Raw genomic sequence first — 26945 nt, 5'->3', positions numbered from 1 at the left:
CTGAGGCCACGTGCACACGTCCAGTATTTAGCTCCAGAAATGTATGCCACATTTTTGCAATCTTGGCAGCAAAATCACAGCAGCAAAAAAATGCAAGTAACCTCGTTTTTTAATGTGGTTTGTTTATGTGTTTTTCATGTGAATTTAAAAGGAGAAAAACGCTGCAAAAATGCTGAAAATGGTGACACGCTGTAGATTATGTTCTGCACCAAATCTGCAAACAGAGAGGCGGGGGGCGGGAGAGATGGGCCCAAAGAGGTGGGCCAGGGTGTGAGACACGGGTCTGGAAGGGAGGGAGGGGTGGAGTGGGAAACACGGGCCCGAAGGGATGGGTGAAAATCTCTGGGGGGAGGCAAAGACAAGCCCATGGGTTAGGGGTGGGAGAGACAGGCTTGGGGAGAGGGGGCAGGGCGTTAAAAACGGGCCCAAGTGGAAGGGGTGGGGTGGGAGACAAGGCCCCAAAGGGATGGGAGAAATTATCCCTGGGGGGAGGTAGAGACAGGCCCAGGAGATGGGAGAGACGGTCCCGGGGAGGGAGGGACGGGAGAGACGGTCCCGGGGAGGGAGGGACGGGAGAGACGGTCCCGGGAAGGGAGGGACGGGAGAGACGGTCCCTGGGAGGGAGGGACGGGTGAGACGGTCCCGGGGAGGGAGGGACGAGTGAGACGGTCCCGGGGAGGGAGGGACAGGAGAGAGGGTCCCGGGGAGGGAGGGACGGGAGGGACGGTCCCGGGGAGGGAGGGACGGGAGATACGGTCCTGGAGAGGGAGGGATGGGAAGAGACGGGAGAGACGGTCCCGGAGAGGGAGGGACGGGAAGAGACGGGAGAGACGGTCCCGGAGAGGGAGGGACAGGAGAGACAGGCCCGGGGAGGGAGGGACAGGAGAGACAGGCCCGGGGAGGGAGGGACAGGAGAGACAGGCCCGGGGAGGGAGGGACAGGAGAGACAGGCCCAGGGAGGGAGGGACAGGAGAGACAGGCCCGGGAAGGGAGGGACAGGAGAGACAGGCCCGGGAAGGGAGGGACAGGAGAGACAGGCCCGGGGAGGGAGGGACAGGAGAGACAGGCCCGGGGAGGGAGGGACAGGAGAGACAGGCCCAGGGAGGGAGGGACAGGAGAGACAGGCCCGGGGAGACGGGGGGGTAGTGCCCCGGGAGTAGGGTGCAGCAGGAATGATGGGCTTTGTTGGGGGGAGGGAGAGGAGATATGGGCCTGGGGGAAGGAGTAGAGCAGGAGACAAGGGCTTGGGGGGGCGGAGGGGGGTGGGGGGGTGGAAGAGATGGGTCCTTTGGACGAATGGGGTGTTATAAACATGCCCAGGAGGTAGAGGAGATGAGCCCTGGGGGCAGGGTGGGATGGGAAAGATGGGCTTGGGGGGAGCGAGAGGAGAGATGGGCCTGGGGGGAGGGGCAGGGTGGGAGAAATGACAAGCCTAAGGCCCTGCGCGCACTAGAAAAAGGATTTTTCTCCAGAAATTTCTTGAGTCTGAAAGATTAGCGCACTTGCATTCAAACAACGCACCAATAACGCTCTGAAAAGCGCATGCGTTTTTACCATGTTTTTGATGCGTTTTTTTCCGCAGGTTGGTCCCTGCGGTTTTTTACCATTATCTATGGCAAAAAGCGCAGCTACCTGCAGAAAAGAAGTGACTGCTCATTCTTTTCCGCATGAAATTCTGCAGAAAGAATGTTCTTGAGAAAAAAAAACGCAGCGTGCGCACAGCTATTTTTTTCCATAGGTTTTGCTGGGGAATGTCTGCAGAAAGGTTACAGCCATTTTCTCATGAAATTTCCGCAGCAAAAACACGTGGGTAAGAAAGCAGTGTGCACAGGGCCTTAGGTTGTGTGCTCACAGAGAATTTTTAATCACTTTTTTTGTGCTTTTAGTGCAGTTTGTCACAAAACTGCAAGCAAATCCTGATGGCAGCGTCTCCTCCATGTTTAATGTTTTTTCCTTGCAGATTTACTGCAGAAAATAAATCAGCAGCATCAATAATTTCAGTGTTTTTGCAAAGTAAAATATATCTTTGTACCGTGTTACCGTGTTAGCCATCAACAGTTTGCCCCATGCCATAAAGATAGTTCTGTTTTATATAACTTTTTTTTTTTTACTGCACTATTCTAAGTCCTGTTGTGTATAAATATGTGACTCTTCAGATTTTGTGTTATACCATGCCTGATGAAGAGACCTGAGGAGTCTCGAAAGCTGCTATTATTACCATCTTTTCAGTTAGCCATTAAAAGGTATCAACCACTCAGGACTCTCAGTTCTTTTAAACAATTTTTTTAGTGTTTTTGCAGCGTTTTTTTCACCCATTGACTTCAATTTGAAAAACGAATAAAATGATGCAAAATAATAATGCAGGAAAAACTTAAGTTTTCTGCTGCTGCATTTTTTCCTGCTAATAGATGCAGAAATGTCTGCCACCAAATACTCAGTGTGCACAGAGCCTTAGCCTCGGCTCCACAAGTGGCCTAAGACGTCAGCAACAGGGTTCCAGCTACCACGGTAAGACATCCGTCCCTATGTCACAGGGGTCAATGGGGGCCGGTGGGTCTGTTCTTTTTAAACAGCATTTAAGTAGTTAATGGCAGAGATTGGAGCTGTGTAGCACAGCCGGCATCCACCGCGCGTGGAAATCGCTTTGCTCCTGAGACTTAGGATTTTGTGCTAAGTGTTAGACTAGTTAGAGGGTCGTCTGTGTAAACCCCCCATACACCGAGCCTCTGGCAGGAGAATTATTGTTCTTATTAGACCTATAATTCGGGGTTTTGCAGATCTCACCCTACCGAGGTCCATGTGTAATCCTGGTTTCAGTCCTTCCTGTTATTAATGATACATTGTATCATTCCCAGCTTCTTCTGGATTAACCATTGAGGTCCATGAATGATAAATCCACTGGTTTTTAATGGAATTTTTACTTCCAAGGAAATAAAGTAGTAAATGAATAAATCTTCCCGTTGTGCGGAGATTCTGCCTCGGATCGGCCGCAGCAGCGGAGACAAATGTGAGAACATGAGGGATATTTTGCACTTCTCCGGCACAATATTTCCTCTTTTTTTTAATTTGTGATAGAAGGGAGTTAAGATGCAATTAAAACCCGAGAGGCTTCAACCGAAAAGTCTAATATTGGATTATGGATCCTCCTCCGCGATAATTCAAATGAAAGAGCCGGTTAATTTTACATTAAAATCGCAGTAATAATGTTCTTATTTTCTGGGCTATTGTGAGTTATGAAGACGGCGTAATGAAAACACATTCTCTTCATATTCCTCTGACACAAACAACGCTTGATGAATTGACCAACAAACCCTTTCTGAAATTGAATTGGAGCCGCTGAATGCATTGAAGATTTACTTAATTACTAGAAAATGATTAATTGGCGCTCTTATCCGCCACTCGATTTATTGTGATTACTAACTATAGTGATTACTACATTTTCATTACAGCCCGGAGTTCCCCGGATTCACATACATCACACGGGGGGCTATGGGCCTTCCGGAGGGCTCGCCCGCCAGCCTGGGGCAAAGCCGCCTGAAGAATATTTTACAATGGCGTTCCCCAATCATCAATTCTAGAGTCCGGAATATAATGGATCCACATCTGTGCCAACAACAATAATGATTCAGTTGTGAGCGTTTGACACATTTTTCAGGCTGATGAGATGATTGCACGCGGCAAATAAATGTATCCTGTTCATTACTTCTCCAAAACAAACATTGAAACATTTGTTTCCTATTCCCCGGCTGCAGCATCAGTCTCATTACCAGCATGTCCCATGCGTGTGCTCAGGACTGTTACATCCCATGTCAGGGGCTGATTGATCAGAGCCATGATGGGATGAAGAACCGGAGAGATCTGGGGAGCAACGAGAATGGGGGAAAGGGGGGAGAGATGGGCCTAGGATCGGGAGACAATGTGCCCGGGGGAGAGATGAGAGACGGGCCCAGGAGGGAGGGGGAGGCAGGGAGGATGGTAGGGGTAGAGAGGAGTGACGGGCCCAGGGGAGAAAGGAGAGGAAGAGAGAGAGAGTGATGGGATCGGGGGTGGGGAGGGGGGAGAAGAGAGACGGGAGAGAGGGGGAGAGAGGAGTGATGGTCTCAGTGGTGGGGTCGGGAAGAAATGGGGAGGAGAGATGAGGGCTCAAGAAGGGGAAAGACGAGAGACAGGTCCAGGATGGGGGGGTGGGGGAGATTGGGGCTCGGGGTGGGGCGAGAAAGGCCCAGGATGGAGGGGGGAGGGAGACAATGAACCCGGGGGAGAGATGGGGGCTTTGGTGGGGAGGGAGAGAGAAGTGATGGGCTCAGGTGGTGAGAGATGGGGAGGTAGATGGGGCTCAAGGAGGGGATTGAGGAGCCCCGAATGGGGGAAGAGAGGGAGACTATGAGCCCAAGGGGAGGTGGGGTAGAGAGGAGTGACGGGCCCATGTGTGGGGCACAAAGCCACTGTGGGGAGGGGAGGAGAGCTGGGCTCATGGAAAGGAGAGGTGAGAGACAGACAGGCCTGGGGGGAGGTTGATGATGACCCTTGGGAGAGGGGAGGAGAATCAGGCCCAGGAGGGTGAGGGAGAGGGAAGCGAGGAGCAACGGTACCAGGGGGAGAGACGGAAGAGAGGATGGACTGGCCCGGGAAGAAGGGTAAGTCCCTGGGGGGAAGGAAGTAGAGATGGGCATTTGGGGGGAGGGGAGGAGGAAAGGGGTTCAAGGGGATAGAGAGGAGAGACCGACCCAGAGACAGGGCAGAGATGAATGACGGTCCCGGGAGGGGAGAGACAAGAGATGGGCTCATGGTGGAGTGGGGGGGCATAGGAGGAATGGGTGTGGAGGAATGGGGAAGACAGGAGAGATGGGCCAAGGAAGGGGGAGGTGGAGAGATGATGAGCCGGGCAGAGAGCTGGGCCTAGAGGGAGGGAAGAAAGGAATGACTGGCTCGGGAGAGGGGGCTGAGGGGGAGGCCCTCGGGGGTGTGGAGTAGAGACAGGCCCAGGGGAAGAGGGGGAGACTGAGACAATGAGCCTAGGAAAGAGATGGGTCCAGGGAGAGGGGAGAAAGCCCCGGGGGAGTGGAGGAGAGAGGGGCCCAGGAGGGCAGGAGGGAGAGGGAAGAGAGGAATGAAGGGCCCTGGGAGGGTGAAGGGGGAAGGCCCTGGGGTAAGGAGAGACGGGCCTAGGGGAATGGGGGGGTTTGCGGAAAAGTCAGGATCGACATTCCTAATTCCTGCTTTTCTTGGAGGATTTCTACAAGATTTTGGAGGCTTCTGTTCTGTGGGATTTTTGCACCTTCAACCATAAGAGCATTTGTGAGGTCAGACTCTGATGTTGGGGGGCCGGGCTCACAATCTCCATTATTGGATGGGGTCCGGGCCCTGTGCGGCTGTCATGTTCTCGCTCTGCCATGCCTGTATGGACCTCGTGCACGGGGCAGTCCAGGGGAACACAATATCTTGTTCCTCAAACTGAATAGGGTACCCAAAAATCCCAGGATCTCACAGCAGACGTTTTATTTGGACCCTTTCCCCTCCACCAAAATAATAAAAAAAACTATTTGTCTCATATACTGTACACGTATTGAAGAATACACACAATAATGTCACCTTATTTCCCCCACAGTACCACTCACATATGTAAAGTATAATGGCGTCACAGTGACCCACAACACAGTAATACCCCCACAGCAGCATGATTCCTGTAAAGTCTGGTCCCTTCTCACCCCCCACACAGTATTTTGTTCCCATAGTTCCCCCGTTTAGTATGGTGGCCCGCAGCTCGCCACAAGTACTGACTTCTCACCTCAGCCTATTCCCCTGACCCTACAGAATTGTGTAGACTGAGGCTCGGCACAGCAGGAATGACCTAGAGGGGTCACTGAACCTGCTGTGATGAGACTTGGGCTCTTCAGCTTCGTGAGAGGATACAAGCCATATTGTTCTTATAGAAATTATCTTGTATTTTAAATGAATGAGGTCATAGGGCTCAGCTAACACTGATAGGCGGGTAAGTGTCACATTTCCTGCGGCTCTTATTGGTGCATAGTTATTTTTTTGTTTGGGATACTATATAAACTGGTCACGTGATGTAATAAAGCAGAAACTTTCTGTACACCACAGAGCTGTATTGCTTTCCCAAGCCCTTGTAAATCTTATTAATTTGGTGTTCCAATTGCATAGAAGGAGTGTATTTCACTCACAAACATGGTGTCACAAACAGGGACCCAGACAAAAATTATACCATCTGGCTCTCAAGTGAAAATCGATCCTCTGGGGAAAGTAATGCTAATAGCTGCAGTATAAGGTAAGAAGCTTTAATTTTTACACTGACCTTACCTTCCGGAGAGAGTTTGCTCTATTTTTTCACTCGGGTGATATATTTTGTTTTTAATAGTCTGGTCCAAGAAATGAGAAAGTTACCTATGCCTTTATAAACCATGTGTATGGGATATGATCAGAGTGTAAGTGTGTGCTGGTCATTGGTCTGTGGGGTTGGATTGTAACATTGGTGAATAGTATTGATTTTGTGCCTCTGCTCACAGACTAACAGTATTTTAATTTATTTTTGTTTTCCTTTCACGCATATAGTTTACAGTGTACACGGACTGTGTTATCACAAGGTGCCCAAAATTCACCAACAATGTATATTATTGCAAGGAGATCAATTCTGAAAAGACATAGTGATACTTCAGTTTTCAATGATAATCCATCTGAATACAATTAATGAAAACCGAAACCAATGATAACCGATGTCAACAAAAAACGAGGTCCCACTGTAGATATAAATGGACTTCGCTATATCCGGAGGCTGTGTTGCTTTAGTCTATAGTGTAAAGAATTTATTGCCGCTGTACTGTACTATTCAGATCTTACAAAATGAGTTACTTATTTTATTTTATTTTTTTTAATTTCAACAGAGGGAAGGAAGGTTACAAAATAGCAGCCTAAAGTAGCCATAAACCGTAGACTTTGCTAAATTAGTACAAAAAAAGCAGGAAAAAAAAACTGTCTTGCAAAGACCAGCCAATAATGTAGTAAATGATAATTTAGATGCATAGTGACTTTCCTCATGCTATAAATGTGGGCCTCAGCTGATACACAGGTTTTGAATCCAGTTATAAAGAGGATGCTGAATTCAAAAAGGGGGAAAGATGTTACCCATTATATTATCCAACAGTGGAGGGAGTAGCAGACATACTGTATATACTACAGAGACTCTGAAATTGGCCCTTCCCCTGCAACAGTCATATTTCCTGGATTAGTAAGAAACAGGTCTGCTAAATAAAGTGAAACAGGAAAATCTTGTCCTATATGTTATTTATTTATTAATTTATTGTGTTTTTAACCATGTAACGTACAGACAACCACTAACTATCATAATCAGAGCTAAAAGTTATTGAATGATCTAATGCAGATTTGTAGTTATTTTCATGGATAAAACAGGATGATAAGATGTTGGCTGACTCTACACTAGATATGCTACAGTTTACACAACATGAGGTAATAGAAAGCCAAACCACTCCCTTTACTCCTATCGGTACAGGAGGCAGTGATTTAGATGCCATCTATGAGACATGTAGAGCGGAAAAGAGTATGATAGTCAAATGTGTATGTAGGCGGTAGATTTTTCTTCTCGTCACATGAGAAATATAAAAAGACCACAGAGTGCATACGAGCACGGATGGAGGCTCTCCTGTTATCAAATGAGCCTGGCATAGTGAAGATAAAGCTTAGACCTGAGCTGACAATGATGGAGCCATAATAGATGCTCTCACAGACGTAGCCGATGAAAAAGCAGCAAACAGGCCTAGAGTTGAGAGTCTTTTACCAATGCAGACCAGCAGCTCAGTGTCAGCTGTCACTTCTGTGGCACCTGTCACTCCTAATGTTCTTAAATTCCTACAGGAACAAGCAAATCAACATGGAATGGAGTGTGAGACACAGGGAGCCGGCTGACTGAGAAAGGTCTGTCGATAAAGGGCGGTAAGCTTTCTCTGCCATGATCTCTCTTCTCAATGATAACCCAGGTAACCCAAGGTTACATCTGATGAAGACAGTTATCAGTGTGTAATTTGGTATAAAGGTATAGGTGGCACCAGTGTTCGGTAACCAGGTGGGCAGACACACAGTCTTTTAAGATGTATGCCTAAAACAAGGTAGGAAAAACTGTAAAGATCCCGAAGAAACACACTACTCATCTGCTCTACCCGTTTCAGAGATTGCAGATTGATTATATACATATACCATGAGTAGGTTTATATGAGTTTGTGTGTGTTCTGTAAATTTCTTTCCAGGTTTGATCTGAGGAATATCCAGTGCAGAAAACAACGTTACTGCTGCAAAGCACATGATGGAGGTGGTGTGTAAAAATGGATTTCCAGAAGTGGTAAAAGTGCATATTTTATAGGAAGGTGGAAAAGCTGAATGGGACAGTCAAGGTAAAAATACAGAAGCTAAAAGAAGGAAACTGGCAAGTCATCGACTGAATGCATGTTTTGTTTTCTTATGTTAAGAAATAAGTCTCTGTAGAAGATATTTTTTTGTTTAGCACCTAGAACATGATTATATTTCCCACAGATACTTCAGATTCAGCAGAGCAGAGATGACCAGTGATGTACGAGTCTTGTATGATTGACTAAATAGTGTGATAAACAGGTGTATTCTCCAATTCCAGATCCTAAATAAGTGGCAGTAACACATGGTCTCAAGCCAGGAGACTGGGTGACCCTAAAAAGACAAGCGAAAAAGAGCCAAGAGCTAAGACTAGATGGGCTGATCCAGCTTCTCCTGACCACTGAAACCTCCATGGAGCTTGAGGGAAAACCCATCTGCATACACAGCAGTCACTGTAAAGAGTCATATCACCAGCAGAATGAGGGTAACAACACATATAGTGCTGGACTATCTCACATGGGACCTTATGGGAAATCTCCAGATTGGGGCTGATATAAGGGAAATAGCCAAAATAAGGGAATAATGGTTACAGGAACATGATGCAAACAAGGACTCATGGTGGGAGAAACATTCTCCGTCCTGAACCAACCAATTACTGTAAGTGGGCGATTTTCATGGATAACACACACCTGTAGATAACTAGTATTGTCTTGTGTGTTGATATTTGTAGCCGTGCTACTTTGTGTGACTGAAGGTATTCAGGTCCACGTGTAAGGAAAATTGTGATGCCCCTGGACTATCAGGTTGTCACAGTATTGCACAATCTACCCTCCCGTGCTGTGTCCACCTCCCTCTTGGTTATGGGTCCCTAACCAAATGGTGTTGCCTCCAACAGCAAATCAAATCCTAGATACACCCTGCACCACACCCACCAGACACACCAGTGGACGGCTTGAGTGGAACAGAGACACGCACCTGGGGGGGTCAGGAAGGGGAGGTGAGGAGTGTAGTCAGTGAATCGGAGAGTGAGTTAGTGACTGGTGGTAGAGAGTATCACTCGAGCTGTGAGATGCTCTGAGGAGCAGTGACTCCCGTATGAAAGCTGTCTAGGTTGCAGACGGTGGTCTGGGCCTAGATAAGTTGGACCCCCGGTCGCAGGGGATCGTGGCAAGGGGCTCGGATATGTGGAGCAGGACAGCCAGCGGCCTTGCACCATCATTGATCCGGGACCGAGGCACAACGGGGTACATGGACCCTAGGTCGGGGAGTAGCTGCACACAACCCGATAATTTACCCATGGAGAACGGAGCCTTCAAGATTTGTTCCCAACCACTCCAGAATCGGGGAATTAGAGCAACGAGGGGATAGGACTTTCCATCCAAAACGGTCCTGAAAATCCCAAGCGTGAGCTCCAAGAGCAAGCTCCCACACTTAGCCATAGTGGTGAGTGGGACCCAGCAAGTTCCATACTACCGGGACCAACAGAGAAGAAAATGTAGTGCCAGGAGGCAGGTCACGAATCACCAGGCAGCGCCATTGGGGACGGGACCCGAACTAGCTCCCCTCAGCGGCAGCGGTGTCCAGAGACTTGGTTTACCCGGTTATCTGTGTCTGCTTAATGGACTGAGTGAATACGAGAGTGACCCCTGCATCCCATGGCATCCCTACACCGAGTCCCGGGGCATCCCTCCTACCCATGGAGGGTTACAACACCTGGCTGCCCCAGTCATCACCCCGGGTACTCCCCAACGGCAGGTGGCGGTATTCACCCCAGTTACACGAACTATATAATCCCTTGTAAATATCCCCCTTTATTCGAGAGGCTGCACGACCCCCGGGTCCAGAGACCCTCGAGCCACCGAGAACCCGGATCCGCGCAGCTCGGCTGCTTCCATGGGGGCAACACAAAATCCTGTCAAAGAACTTCTGGTCGGGGAAAACGGAACCGAGACAAGAAGAGATCCATCAGTGCTGTAATATAATTATGTGTATCCAGGTAGGGAACTGAGGTGAAGCAGGTAGGGAAGTCCCAAGGACACGGGTAGCGCCCTCCTATATACCTCCTGGTATACCCAGGATTATGGAATTGTAAGAGAATACAGTATGCACACCAGTGACTATGTAAGGGGAATACATGAAATAGCAGAAACTGCTGTGTGAATACTGACTTGAAAAATCCAATAGCTATATGTAAGAGTGAAAATGTGAAAAATGGAACCTGCATTACTGCCATGAACATATGAATCAAGAGAAATGTAGCTACTGAATTGATCAATGCAATAGAGCCCCAACACTACGCCAAAGTATTTCTCTACGTTGGGGTCCCTAGCTTGTGTGTGTCCTCTCATGCAGTTAAAAAACGTACCGTGTATGGGAAGCTGAGACCCAGGCTATATATGCATATGATATGGATTGGCAATAGGTGTGGTTGGGGAGGGTTCACAAACGAAAAACTGATTCAATTTTTCACATTTTCACTCTTGCATATAGCTATTGGATTTTTCAAGTCAGTATTCACACAGCAGTTTCTGCTATTTCATGTATTCCCCTTACATAGTCACTGGTGTGCATACCTTATCTCCCCATAGTGATGTTTTTTTAGGTTTTTGCACCCAGTTCAGACTTAGAATGGTGTTCCAAACGTTATTCCTTATTGTAAGAGAATACAAGCCATATTGTTCTTATGGAAACCATTTTGTCTTATAAAGGAATGATGTCATAGGGCTCAGCTAACACTGATGGGTGGGGAAGTTTCACATTTCTGCTCACCCCTGCGACTCTTATTTATGCATAGTTCTGAGAAGTTAATTCTTTGTTTGGGATACTATATAAAATGGTCACATGATGCGATAAAGTGAAAATGTTCAGTACAGAGCGTGTGCTGCATTGATTTCCCAAGCGCTTGTAAAACGAATCTTATTAATTTGGAGTTCCAATGGCATAGAAGGAGTGTATTTCCCTCACAGCTTAACAGTGCAGCAGGGAGCCGGCGGCTCCTCCACCATCCAGCAGATTTTGTATACTGGGGGCTCAGTGACCAGTGAAATTGTGACGCCTCTTGGTGGTGTAGGTTGGTGCCACTCTGCTCCTTTGGATCTTTCATCCCCACCCAAACTGCTCCAACAAACAGGTCCGAAGGGAAATATTGAATGATGAGTGCGTGTGTCGGCTCTGCACTCCTCGCCATGTAGTGAGGTGTAGAGGATAAGCCGGGGAGATGTTGCATTTATTTCCATGATAGATTGGACTCTGCGGCGCACATGCTGAACGTGAGCGGCTGACGGCTGCAGCAATTTGTTAAGCATGTAACATATGTCACGTATGTCACTGACTGATGCTTGGTGGCTCGCCTAATGATGGAGAACACAGATTAATGAGCGGGCGCTGGAGACAGGTTTACACTGCGCTCAGGAGGAAGAATTCCATATTAATCAGGTGCAGAGAAATATTTATTTTCCGGGTATATTTGCCCCCAGTGCGGAACACGGTGTGCTATGGAGGAGAGCGGACCTGGACGGGGCTGCGCACGTCTTACTAATTCATTACCGCTGCTGGCATTTGACATACAATGTAAGACAAGACTAATTAATCAGAGGCATAAGAGAAGCACGCGCCATCCCGGAGCATCTGATGGCCGCACATTACCTGACTGACTAATCAGGATAATGATTGGTGACATGTGTGTGTGATCGCAGGTGCGTCCTCGGAATTAATTCACACGCTCTTTAGGGTGAGCCGCGGCTGTTAATACACCGGAGTTTCCCCCATTCTGAGATGGATGATGGTGCGCGGATGACTGGACGCCTGACATTCCAAAATGGACCCACAAACAAGTCTGCCCTCCTCACTTTTTTTTTCTTAGATTATCTCCACCTCTGGTTGTCTGTGATCCAATAATTTTTGCTGATGAATCTCCTAATTCTCTGTTATGGTAACAGACGATGCTTAAATAGCGACTATAAATGTATGGACATCTGGTGGCCGACGCAAAGACTAACAAAACTGCAAAGTATTTCATTTACCCCCAAAAATTGTTTCTCTACAGCAGTGTTCACCAGCTCCAGTCCTCAGGAGCCCCCAGCATTCATGTGTTCAGGGTGTCCTTAGTATTTGTTAGGGCCAGGTGGACGGGCAGACCCAGGAGGTGGATCCACTGGGCCGAACACCTTACTGAAGGCAAGGGGTCCGGTAGCCGGAGCACTACAGGTAGCAGGACAGTCCGTTCAAAAGAGTGGAGTGGAGAAGTCCCTGGGACCACGGAGTGACTGATGGTAGTCCGGGTGACGGAGCTCAGGTTCGGAGGCCGAGATGTTGTCAGGCAGAGTCCGGAACCGATTGAGCGAGAGGACGGATCACCACAGGGATCAGAGATGGTACAGACTGACGGGATGGCAGACAGTCAGCGTTCGGGGTTCGGGAATCGTCAGGACCGGATGGCGAGGCAGGAGCGGCTCTAGAAGAGAGATAGGTAAGTATACCAGCAGACGCAAGGAGGCCTGACTCCTAGCTTAGGAAACACAAAGAACAGGCCCCGCCCACTTGGACATTAAACCCCTTTATACCCTGTACCTGTGTGTTCAATATCCTGTCAGTGGACGCTGGCCCTTTAAGAGAGGGTCAATGACCGCGCGCGCGCCCTAATGCGCATGCGCGAGGCCCGGGTGCCAGAAGCCAGGGCAGAGAGCGGTGAATAGGAAGCAGGGGAGCCGGCCTGGAGCAGAGCTGCCGACGGGCGCCGGGAGCGGGCCGCCTGGGGACCGCAGGTGATGGGGGCTGGAGGCTGTGGAGCGGGGGACGCCTAACAGAGGAGCCGGGGAGCGAAGCAGGGAAGCCGGGGAGCGTGGCAGGTGAGCCGGGTTGCGAGGCATGGGAGCCGGGAAGCAGGGCAGGGGACCCGGGGAGCGTGACAGTATTGCACAGGGCAGGGCACCATTACCTGAGCAGGTGACTATATTATCCCGTGGGATACTAAGGAGATCCTGAACACATGACTGATGGCTCCTGAGGACTGGAGGTGTGGAACGCTGCTCTACAGGAAGGCGTGAGATTGAACAGGAAGGCAAGAGAAGGGCCAGGAAGGCGAGAGAGGGGCAGGAGAGGGGCCAGGAAGGCGAGAGAGGGGCCAGGAAGGAGAGAGAGGGGGCCGGAAGGCAGGAGAGGGGCCAGGAAGGCGAGACAGGGGCCAAGAAGGTGAGAGAGGGGCCAAGAAGGCGAGAGAGGGGCCAATAAGGTGAGAGAGGGGCCAGGAAGGCATGAGAGGGGCCAGGAAGGCAAGAGAGGGGCCAAGAAGGCGAGAGGGGGGCCAAGAAGGCGAGAGGGGGGCCAAGAAGGCGAGAGAGGGGCTGGGAAGGTAAGAGAGGGGCCAGGAAGGTGGAAGGCGGGCCTGGGAGGCGGGCCAGGAAGGCAGGAGGTTGGTCAGGAAGGCAGGAGGTTGGTCAGGAAGGCAGGAGACAGGCCATTGTCTCGCTACAGGAGGCTCATTGATGATCCATGGAAAAGTGGGAGGCAGACTATTGTTTCTTCCACAAGAAGGTGGGAAATTGTCTTTCTAGAGGAAGGTAAAAGGCTGGCCATTGTCTCTCCACAGGAAGGTGGGAGGCAGGCCATTGTCTCTTCATAGGAAGGTGGGAGGCAGGCCATTGTCTTTTCACAGGAAACTACTGCACTTTCACTTCTGAATTGCTACAGTCCAGTGAAAATAACAAAAATGCATTCCCACTTCCTGGGATTTTGCCGTCCTTGTGGTCTCCTCAACGTTGTCACACAGATTACTACTTAGCTACAATGTAACATGAGTTAATGCTGGTTGTCAGCAGCCTCCAGCAGGAGGAGCTCAGGAGCGCACTGCATACATTGAGCTCAGCATATACTGTGCAGAAAGCTCCACAGCTCCCACTAGTGGTGGCTGCAGTATTACATCCTCACACTGCAGAGGGTTTGAAGCTTTGCATTATTCAAACAAAGCCCAAACTGCTATAGATGAATTTCAAACAGCCCAAGACGGTCACTCTGCTATTAATAAAGGAGGAGGCAGAACATGCGGAGCTGTCACGACGGCAGAAGTTTCCTTTCCCCTTGTTCCATATTTATAATCAGGACCGAGATGTCCGCACAATATTCTCAGCAATTTCTCATGTTCTGCACTCCATCTGGAAGGTAAAACTACTGAAGCCTCGTGCTGATATTGATCTGGCGAGTGAATTCTGCAGCCCCATGTACACCGACCATCTGTTCTGCAAAGGAGTCAATGATGTCTGAGCCGCGAAGAGTCTGAGCGCCAAACACATGGAAAGAAAACCGCCACATAACGCTCAGATAGCACAGCCCTACTGCGAGGCCAGAACACGGGATGATACATTACACAAATATCCTTCATTCATGACAAGCAGTGACGTCACCGAGAACACCGCCCAGAGATCAGCGGTGACATAACTGAGAACACCTCCTATCCATCACCAGAGATCAGCGGTGACATCACTGAGAACACCGCCTATCCATCACCAGAGATCAGCGGTGACATCACTGAGAACACCTCCTATCCATCACCAGAGATCAGCGGTGATATCACTGAGAACACCTCCTATCCATCACCAGAGATCAGCGGTGACATCACTGAGAACACCTCCTACCCATCACCAGAGATCAGCGGTGACATCACTGAGAACACCTCCTATCCATCACCAGAGATCAGCGGTGACATCACTGAGAACACCTCCTATCCATCACCAGAGATCAGCAGTGACATCACTGAGAACACCTCCTATCCATCACCAGAGATCAGCGGTGACATCACTGAGAACACCTCCTATCCATCACCAGAGATCAGCGGTGACATCACTGAGAACACCTCCTACCCATCACCAGAGATCAGCGGTGACATCACTGAGAACACCTCCTATCCATCACCAGAGATCAGCAGTGACATCACTGAGAACACCTCCTATCCATCACCAGAGATCAGCGGTGACATCACTGAGAACACCTCCTATCCATCACCAGAGATCAGCAGTGACATCACTGAGAACACCTCCTATCCATCACCAGAGATCAGCGGTGACATCACTGAGAACACCTCCTACCCATCACCAGAGATCAGCGGTGACATCACTGAGAACACCTCCTATCCATCACCAGAGATCAGCAGTGACATCACTGAGAACACCTCCTATCCATCACCAGAGATCAGCGGTGACATCACTGAGAACACCTCCTATCCATCACCAGAGATCAGCAGTGACATCACTGAGAACACCTCCTATCCATCACCAGAGATCAGCGGTGACATCACTGAGAACACCTCCTATCCATCACCAGAGATCAGCAGTGACATCACTGAGAACACCTCCTATCCATCACCAGAGATCAGCAGTGACATCACTGAGAACACCTCCTATCCATCACCAGAGATTAGCAGTGACATCACTGAGAACACCTCCTATCCATCACCACAGATCAGCGGTGACATCACTGAGAACACCGCCTATCTGTGACGACATGGACTCTCATGGGTTAAAGTTTCTTAAAATTCAGCCAGACAGGATGATAGATTGTTTATAGACGGGGGATAAGTCCCTCATTGTTTTTACAAGACTCTTTTGGACTCATGTAATTGTGTTGGCCACTGAAAGCCAGACGTATTGTTTCTCCAGACTTTTACAGTAATCATTGTATTGTAGTTGTGTATTGCTAATGTGATTACCTTAGTAGCCATTGTCTAGTCGGTGACTCCCAGACTACATGTATACCCTCAGTCTTTCTGTAGACATCATTTGGATGAACATTGTCCATGCAGCTTGAGATTCATCCAATGGGAGAAGCGCTCTTGTCCAACCAATCGATGAGGACGCAGTGTATCTAAGTGGAAGGCTGTGGCTATAAAAAGGGACTTCTTTAAGCCACCAGGTTGTTGATGGATGCTGATGGATCCAGTCTAAGCTCTTTGGAGCTGACTAGAGGATCAGGATATCTTATGGCTTCAATCTAGGGACTCCGGTGCCGGTTGGAGACCATATCCACAGCCTAGGGATTTCGACTCCGGCTGCCAGGATTGTAACATCATACCAGGACTACCTAAGGAGGACACTTAGGTTGGGACAGTTTAGTCACCTGGTACAGACTCTGCAGACCTCACACAGCTTCCTAAATCTGGCATTATTCCTTTCTCGGTGGGTGCCCGCCAAAAGCGGGGAGCTGCTGGATTGGAGTAAGTAGCCCTGGAACCTTTGAGGCATGGACATTCTAAATCCCTGGTGAGCCAGCGGAAGGGTGAGGCTCTGTTGCCTGTTACATTTGTGTTTTGCTGGTTATTTGTTATGTGCCGTTAATTGTTTGGGGATCCAATAAAGTCTAATTATTGTGGTTCCCTCACCCTGTGTTGTCTGAGTAGTGTTACGCCCACGGTTAAGGAGGCCAGCATTCAGTTGGGATGAGCCCTGAGCCACGCTGTCTTTCTAAAGGCGGCGGGTTTTAGTGGACGAGAGCACCCACTGAGCCCCGTGTCTCCACACTATCCATCACCAGAGATCAGCGGTGACATCACTGAGAACACCTCCTATCCATCACCAGAGATCAGCAGTGACATCACTGAGAACACCTCCTATCCATCACCAGAGATCAGCGGTGATATCACTGAGAACACCTCCTATCCATCACCAGAGATCAGCAGTGACATCACTTAGAACGCCGCCTATACATCACCAGAGATCAGCAGTGACATCACTGAGAACTCCTCCTATCCATCACCAGAGATCAGCAGTGACATCACTGAGAACTCCTCCTATCCATCACCAGAGATCAGCAGTGACATCACTGAGAACACCTCCTATCCATCACCAGAGATCAGCGGTGACATCACTGAGAACACCTCCTATCCATCACCAGAGATCAGCAGTGACATCACTGAGAACACCTCCTATCCATCACCAGAGATCAGCAGTGACATCACTGAGAACACCTCCTATCCATCACCAGAGATCAGCAGTGACATCACTGAGAACACCGCCTATCCATCACCAGAGATCAGCGGTGACATCACTGAGAACACCTCCTATCCATCACCAGAGATTAGCAGTGACATCACTGAGAACACCACCTATCCATCACCAGAGATCAGCGGTGACATCACTGAGAACACCTCCTATCCATCACCAGAGATCAGCGGTGACATCACTGAGAATACCGGCTATCCATCACCAGAGATCAGCGGTGACATCACTGAGAACACCACCTATCCATCACCAGAGATCAGCGGTGACATCACTGAGAACACCTCCTATCCATCACCAGAGATCAGCGGTGACATCACTGAGAACACCTCCTATCCATCACCAGAGATCAGCGGTGACATCACTGAGAATACCGGCTATCCATCACCAGAGATCAGCGGTGACATCACTGAGAACACCTCCTATCCATCACCAGAGATCAGCAGTGACATCACTGAGAACACCTCCTATCCATCACCAGAGATCAGCAGTGACATCACTGAGAACACCACCTATCCATCACCAGAGATCAGCAGTGACATCACTGAGAACACCTCCTATCCATCACCAGAGATCAGCGGTGACATCACTGAGAACACCTCCTATCCATCACCAGAGATCAGCGGTGACATCACAGAACACCTCCTATCCATCACCAGAGATCAGCGGTGACATCACTGAGAACACCGCCTATCCATCACCAGAGATCAGCAGTGACATCACTGAGAACACCTCCTATCCATCACCAGAGATCAGCAGTGACATCACTGAGAACACCTCCTATCCATCACCAGAGATCAGCAGTGACATCACTGAGAACACCGCCTATCCATCACCAGAGATCAGCGGTGATATCACTGAGAACACCGCCTATCCATCACCAGAGATCAGCGGTGACATCACTGAGAACACCTCCTATCCATCACCAGAGATCAGCAGTGACATCACTGAGAACACCTCCTATCCATCACCAGAGATCAGCAGTGACATCACTGAGAACACCGCCTATCCATCACCAGAGATCAGCAGTGACATCACTGAGAACACCTCCTATCCATCACCAGAGATCAGCGGTGACATCACTGAGAACACCGCCTATCCATCACCAGAGATCAGCAGTGACATCACTGAGAACACCTCCTATCCATCACCAGAGAACAGCGGTGACATCACTGAGAACACCGCCTATCCATCACCAGAGATCAGCGGTGACATCACTGAGAACACCTCCTATCCATCACCAGAGATCAGCGGTGACATCACTGAGAACACCTCCTATCCATCACCAGAGATCAGCAGTGACATCACTGAGAACACCTCCTATCCATCACCAGAGATCAGCGGTGACATCACTGAGAACACCTCCTATCCATCACCAGAGATCAGCAGTGACATCACTGAGAACACCTCCTATCCATCACCAGAGATCAGCAGTGACATCACTGAGAACACCTCCTATCCATCACTAGAGATCAGCAGTGACATCACTGAGAACACCTCCTATCCATCACCAGAGATCAGCGGTGACATCACTGAGAACACCTCCTATCCATCACCAGAGATCAGCAGTGACATCACTGAGAACACCTCCTATCCATCACCAGAGATCAGCAGTGACATCACTGAGAACACCTCCTATCCATCACCAGAGATCAGCAGTGACATCACTGAGAACACCGCCTATCCATCACCAGAGATCAGCAGTGACATCACTGAGAACACCTCCTATCCATCACCAGAGATCAGCAGTGACATCACTGAGAACACCTCCTATCCATCACCAGAGATCAGCAGTGACATCACTGAGAACACCGCCTATCCATCACCAGAGATCAGCAGTGACATCACTGAGAACACCTCCTATCCATCACCAGAGATCAGCAGTGACATCACTGAGAACACTGCCTATCCATCACCAGAGATCAGCGGTGACATCACTGAGAACACCTCCTATCCATCACCAGAGATCAGCGGTGACATCACTGAGAACACCTCCAATCCATCACCAGAGATCAGCAGTGACATCACTGAGAACACCTCCTATCCATCACCAGAGATCAGCAGTGACATCACTGAGTATACCTCCTATCCATCACCAGAGATCAGCAGTGACATCACTGAGAACACCTCCTATCCATCACCAGAGATCAGCAGTGACATCACTGAGAACACCTCCTATCCATCACCAGAGATCAGCAGTGACATCACTGAGAACACCTCCTATCCATCACCAGAGATCAGCAGTGACATCACTGAGAACACCTCCTATCCATCACCAGAGATCAGCAGTGACATCACTGAGAACACCGCCTATCCATCACCAGAGATCAGCAGTGACATCACTGAGAACACCTCCTATCCATCACCAGAGATCAGCAGTGACATCACTGAGAACACCTCCTATCCATCACCAGAGATCAGCAGTGACATCACTGAGAACACCTCCTATCCATCACCAGAGATCAGCGGTGACATCACTGAGAACACCTCCTATCCATCACCAGAGATCAGCAGTGACATCACTGAGAACACCTCCTATCCATCACCAGAGATCAGCAGTGACATCACTGAGAACACCTCCTATCCATCACCAGAGATCAGCAGTGACATCACTGAGAACACCTCCTATCCATCACCAGAGATCAGCAGTGACATCACTGAGAACACCGCCTATCCATCACCAGAGATCAGCAGTGACATCACTGAGAACACCGCCTATCCATCACCAGAGATCAGCAGTGACATCACTGAGAACACCTCCTATCCATCACCAGAGATCAGCAGTGACATCACTGAGAACACCTCCTATCCATCACCAGAGATCAGCAGTGACATCACTGAGAACACCTCCTATCCATCACCAGAGATCAGCGGTGACATCACTGAGAACACCGCCTATCCATCACCAGAGATCAGCGGTGACATCACTGAGAACACCTCCTATCCATCACCAGAGATCAGCAGTGACATCACTGAGAACACCTCCTATCCATCACCAGAGATCAGCGGTGACATCACTGAGAACACCTCCTATCCATCACCAGAGATCAGCGGTGATATCACTGAGAACACCGCCTATCCATCACCAGAGATCAGCGGTGACATCACTGAGAACACCTCCTATCCATCACCAGAGATCAGCAGTGACATCACTGAGAACACCTCCTATCCATCACCAGAGATCAGCGGTGACATCACTGAGAACACCGCCTATCCATCACCAGAGATCAGCGGTGACATCACTGAGAACACCGCCTATCCATCACCAGAGATCAGCAGTGACATCACTGAGAACACCTCCTATCCATCACCAGAGATCAGCGGTGACATCACTGAGAACACCTCCTATCCATCACCAGAGATCAGCAGTGACATCACTGAGAACACCGCCTATCCATCACCAGAGATCAGCAGTGACATCACTGAGAACACCTCCTATCCATCACCAGAGATCAGCAGTGACATCACTGAGAACACCTCCTATCCATCACCAGAGATCAGCGGTGACATCACTGAGAACACCTCCTATCCATCACCAGAGATCAGCGGTGATATCACTGAGAACACCGCCTATCCATCACCAGAGATCAGCGGTGACATCACTGAGAACACCGCCTATCCATCACCAGAGATCAGCGGTGACATCACTGAGAACACCTCCTATCCATCACCAGAGATCAGCAGAGACATCACTGAGAACACCTCCTATCCATCACCAGAGATCAGCAGTGACATCACTGAGAACACCTCCTATCCATCACCAGAGATCAGCGGTGACATCACTGAGAACACCGCCTATCCATCACCAGAGATCAGCGGTGACATCACTGAGAACACCTCCTATCCATCACCAGAGATCAGCGGTGACATCACTGAGAACACCTCCTATCCATCACCAGAGATCAGCGGTGACATCACTGAGAACACCTCCTATCCATCACCAGAGATCAGAGGTGACATCACTGAGAACACCTCCTATCCATCACCAGAGATCAGCAGTGACATCACTGAGAACACCTCCTATCCATCACCAGAGATCAGCGGTGACATCACTGAGAACACCTCCTATCCATCACCAGAGATCAGCAGTGACATCACTGAGAACACCTCCTATCCATCACCAGAGATCAGCGGTGACATCACTGAGAACACCTCCTATCCATCACCAGAGATCAGCAGTGACATCACTGAGAACACCTCCTATCCATCACCAGAGATCAGCGGTGACATCACTGAGAACACCCCCTATCCATCACCAGAGATCAGCGGTGACATCACTGAGAACACCTCCTATCCATCACCAGAGATCAGCAGTGACATCACTGAGAACACCTCCTATCCATCACCAGAGATCAGCAGTGACATCACTGAGAACACCTCCTATCCATCACCAGAGATCAGCGGTGACATCACTGAGAACACCCCCTATCCATCACCAGAGATCAGCGGTGACATCACTGAGAACACCTCCTATCCATCACCAGAGATCAGCGGTGACATCACTGAGAACACCGCCTATCCATCACCAGAGATCAGCAGTGACATCACTGAGAACACCTCCTATCCATCACCAGAGATCAGCGGTGACATCACTGAGAACACCGCCTATCCATCACCAGAGATCAGCGGTGACGTCACTGAGAACACCTCCTATCCATCACCAGAGATCGGTGGTGTTTCCACATCCGCTGTATATGTAGGCTTTCTCGGTGCTTTCTTCTGCTCTATCATTGATTCCGCGTGCTTCTTGGGATTTCTTCTCTGGTGATGTTTTCATGTTAATTATTACACAGAAGTTTCGGAGTTATTGTATAAATAATGAGTTTCGGCTGCAGTTTCCCCGTGGATCCGCAGTCTTCTTACATGGATTGTATGTAATATTTAATATTCGGCCGCTCCCTTTCATGTCGCCCCATCACCCCCTGCAGGGAGACGTCTTGTCATTATTACAATCGCTGGTAAAGACGTTCTCATTTCTTGTCTTTTATTGATTCAGGACTGAAGATAAAAAATTCTCTGTAGATCAATGTCGGGCTGGACGGGGGTCCGGTCCCCGGTGCCGTTTTGTGTGGATTCTTAATTACACACATCTTATATTCCGGATTCTATAGTCAGGAGCTCGCGCTTCGCCTTTTATTAGATATTTCAGAGATAAAGGAGCAGAAAGATGAGAAATCGGTAAAGGAGGAATTGGGCCAGAAAGTCCCGGGGTGATGTCCATGTGTCTCCACAGGGGGCGCTCTCTTGGAAAGGAGAGCGCTGAACACTTGTAGTACCTGTAGAGTATGTGCTTTTATTTCCCCTTCATAATTGTAGCTGAATATCCGCAGATTAAATGAGGAGAAGAACAGTAATAACAGTATCTGATCCAAAATATGGGAAAAGCACTATCACGTCAAGATCAATCAACACTAGTTACTCATTTTTGGAGCCTCCGTAGCCATGGTGTTTTTGGAGCCTCCGCAGCCGTGGTGTTTTTGGAGTCTCCGCAGCCGTGGTCTTTTTGGAGTCTCCGCAGCCGTGGTCTTTTTGGAGTCTCCGCAGCCGTGGTCTTTTTGGAGTCTCCGCAGCCGTGGTCTTTCTGGAGTCTCCGCAGCCGTGGTCTTTTTGGAGTCCCCGCAGCCGTGGTCTTTTTGGAGTCCCCGCAGCCGTGGTCTTTTTGGAGTCCCCGCAGCCGTGGTCTTTTTGGAGTCCCCGCAGCCGTGGTCTTTTTGGAGTCCCCGCAGCCGTGGTCTTTTTGGACTCTCCGCAGCAGTGGTCTTTTTGGACTCTCCGCAGCAGTGGTCTTTTTGGACTCTCCGCAGCAGTGGTCTTTTTGGACTCTCCGCAGCAGTGGTCTTTTTGGACTCTCCGCAGCAGTGGTCTTTTTGGACTCTCCACAGCAGTGGTCTTTTTGGACTCTCCGCAGCAGTGGTCTTTTTGGACTCTCCGCAGCAGTGGTCTTTTTGGACTCTCCGCAGCAGTGGTCTTTTTGGACTCTCCGCAGCAGTGGTCTTTTTGGACTCTCCGCAGCAGTGGTCTTTTTGGACTCTCCGCAGCAGTGGTCTTTTTGGAGTCTCCGCAGCTATGGTCTTTTTGGAGTCTTGTCAGCTATGGTCTTTTTGGAGTCTCGTCAGCTGTGGTCTTTTTGGACTCTCCACAGCTGTGGTCTTTTTGGACTCTCCACAGCTGTGGTCTTTTTGGACTCTCCACAGCTGTGGTCTTTTTGGACTCTCCACAGCTGTGGTCTTTTTGGACTCTCCGCAGCTGTGGTCTTTTTGGAGTCTCCGCAGCTGTGGTCTTTTTGGACTCTCCGCAGCTGTGGTCTTTTTGGAGTCTCCGCAGCTGTGGTCTTTTTGGAGTCTCCGCAGCTAGGGTCTTTTTGGACTCTCCGCAGCCATGGTGTGTTTGCCTGGTGCAGAATCCCTATTTCTGCAGTGACATCATCCATCCAGGCCACGTGTGACATCTTCATTCCCTGCCCGGGTCCGGAGAACGCTGTACGACAAGTCATTTATCTATTTTTGCTGTGACTCTGATTGTTGGAACATGTGGACTTCTCAGAACGCTGCACGGAGCGGGCGGCAGGGGACGGCTGCAGAGCTGCAATCCACTTTCTGAAAGTGCCTGTTTACTTATTTAGATCTGATGTCCATGGAAAAAAGCAGATTAAGATGAATGTTTTCTCCAGCGCCGGATCCCCAGAGATTGCAGCATTCAAGAAACTCATCGCCATTAAAGTAGCAACACAATTATACAGCGCGCAAGACAAATCATCCCGGTCATGAGCTCTTATTAGATTTTCTCACTGAAGGTTAAAGACTGTGCAATCTGCAGTTATGTTCATCCAAGACACATATTTGTGAATGCGAAGGCGCCGGGACACGGAACACAACACGGCTTAATGGCCGCGTGGTGGGATCTGCATGTAACAAATCAGAAGGGATCCCCAATATATAAATCTAATGATACGGAGGAACAGGCAATGGCTGATTTCCCCAAGGAGCAATAATCAAATGCTGAATCCAGAATGTTATACTTGTTAAAACTGCCACTTTATAGAGAAGATAAAGTCAAGACGGTAAATACAATGCTTCACAGGTCACCAGAACGCAGCGAGCATCACTATCTGCCATAGATCTATGAAGGAAAAGCTTTATAAGAGGTTAGATTTTTTTATAGAATGCTCCAAATCCCTTGTATTGTCAGTAACAAAAAACATCTCCCTCCAATCACCACTAGGGGGAGCTCCCTGTATACAGATACATGATAAGATCCTGTCTGCAGCCACCACTAGGGGGAGCTCCCTGTATACAGAGATACATGATAAGATCCTGTCTGCAGCCACCACTAGGGGGAGCTCCCTGTATACAGAGATACATGATAACATCCTGTCTGCAGCCACCACTAGGGGGAGCTCCCTGTATACAGAGATACATGATAAGATCCTGTCTGCAGCCACCACTAGGGGGAGCTCCCTGTATACAGAGATACATGATAAGATCCTGTCTGCAGCCACCACTAGGGGGGGCTCCCTGTATACAGAGATACATGATAAGATCCTGTCTGCAGCCACCACTAGGGGGAGCTCCCTGTATACAGAGATACATGATAAGATCCTGTCTGCAGCCAGCACTAGGGGGAGCTCCCTGTATACAGAGATACATGATAAGATCCTGTCTGCAGCCACCACTAGGGGGAGCTCCCTGTATACAGACATACATGATAAGATCCTGTCTGCAGTCACCACTAGGGGGAGATCCCTGTATACAGAGATACATGATAAGATCCTGTCTGCAGCCACCACTAGGGGGAGCTTCCAGTATACAGAGATACATGATAAGATCCTGTCTGCAGCCACCACTAGGGGGAGCTCCCTGTATACAGAGATACATGATAAGATCCTGTCTGCAGCCACCACTAGGGGGAGCTCCCTGTATACAGAGATACATGATAAGATCCTGTCTGCAGCCACCACTAGGGGGAGCTCCCTGTATACAGAGATACATGATAAGATCCTCTCTGCAGCCACCACTAGGGGGAGCTCCCTGTATACAGAGATACATGATAACATCCTGTCTGCAGTCACCACTAGGGGGAGTTCCCTGTATACAGAGATACATGATAAGATCCTGTCTGCAGTCACCACTAGGGGGAGCTCCCTGTATACAGAGATACATGATAAGATCCTGTCTGCAGCCACCACTAGGGGGAGCTCCTTGTATGCAGAGATACAATTAAGTTCATGCTTTGTGCCTGACTTTGGGTTTTTCCATTTTCCTGACCATCCATCCTTCTTCCCCCCAGACTCTGTACAGTGAGGGGGGGGGGGGGGGGTTCTATTTTGGTCTCCTCTGCCTTCCTGGATCATTTATCAATCGACCCTGAGTGATTAACGCTCCACAATGCACTGGCTGCAGATCTTTACAGGACATTTTTCATGTTTGACCTGCAGACATATGGTAAATGCTTAAATATATATGAAAAAGAAAAGTTTTGATTGTATCTTGCTGCCTTTGAAGAATCAGCTATAGCAGATCACAACCGCGAGAGCGAGCGACCTGAGGCCATTACGGTCCTCGGCTGGAAGAAATATGGTGCGTCTGAATTATGCGCCACTTTCTGGCACTCGGGTCTGGACATTCGTTACGTTCTGCAGTTAGTCACTGAAAAAGCAAAGTTTGGGAACCTTTCAGAATCATTTTTATCTTTGGGGATTATCGGATTTTGTAATTGGCCCGGACCCAAACAATTACTGGAAGCGGCATTAGACGGGCGGCGCAGTCTTTTATCTGGTTGACTTGAATCATGAGAGGGAAACACAACCGCAAAGAAATCACAATGGCTCCCAGGGAGCGGAGCGAGGATGCAACGAAATTAAAAGCTGGTAATTGTCTGGAACATTAAATCCGCAAAGATTTCACTGGATTAAAGGGAACAAATCAGGAAGGTTACATATATCTGTGCGCCACATTATAGCGGATATAAATGTCACTAATGTGAAGGGGGAAGGGGAATTGTAATGATCGCTGCAGCAGGACAACAACACTGTTACTCACCTGTCTGCTCCAGCACCGGACTCCTCTTCCTTCCCTGGTGGCCAGCTCCCTCTGCTCCAGCACCGGACTCCTCTTCCTTCCCCGGTGGCCAGCTCCCTCTGCTCCAGCACCGGACTCCTCTTCCTTCCCTGGTGGCCAGCTCCCTCTGCTCCAGCACTGGACTCCTCTTCCTTCCCTGGTGGCCAGCTCCCTCTGCTCCAGCACTGGACTCCTCTTCCTTCCCTGGTGGCCAGGTCCCTCTGCTCTAGTGTCAGACTCCTCTTCCTTCCCTGGTGGCCAGCTCCCTCTGCTCCAGCACCGGACTCCTCTTCCTTCCCTGGTGGCCAGCTCCCTCTGCTCCAGCAGTGGACTCCTCTTCCTTCCCTGGTGGCCAGCTCCCTCTGCTCCAGCACTGGACTCCTCTTCCTTCCCTGGTGGCCAGGTCCCTCTGCTCCAGCACTGGACTCCTCTTCCTTCCCTGGTGGCCAGGTCCCTCTGCTCCAGCACTGGACTCCTCTTCCTTCCCTGGTGGCCAGGTCCCTCTGCTCCAGCACTGGACTCCTTT

This window comes from Anomaloglossus baeobatrachus, chromosome 12 (assembly GCF_048569485.1).
Source record: "Anomaloglossus baeobatrachus isolate aAnoBae1 chromosome 12, aAnoBae1.hap1, whole genome shotgun sequence".
Lineage (NCBI taxonomy): Eukaryota > Metazoa > Chordata > Amphibia > Anura > Aromobatidae > Anomaloglossus > Anomaloglossus baeobatrachus.
This window is presented reverse-complemented; position numbering follows the sequence as displayed.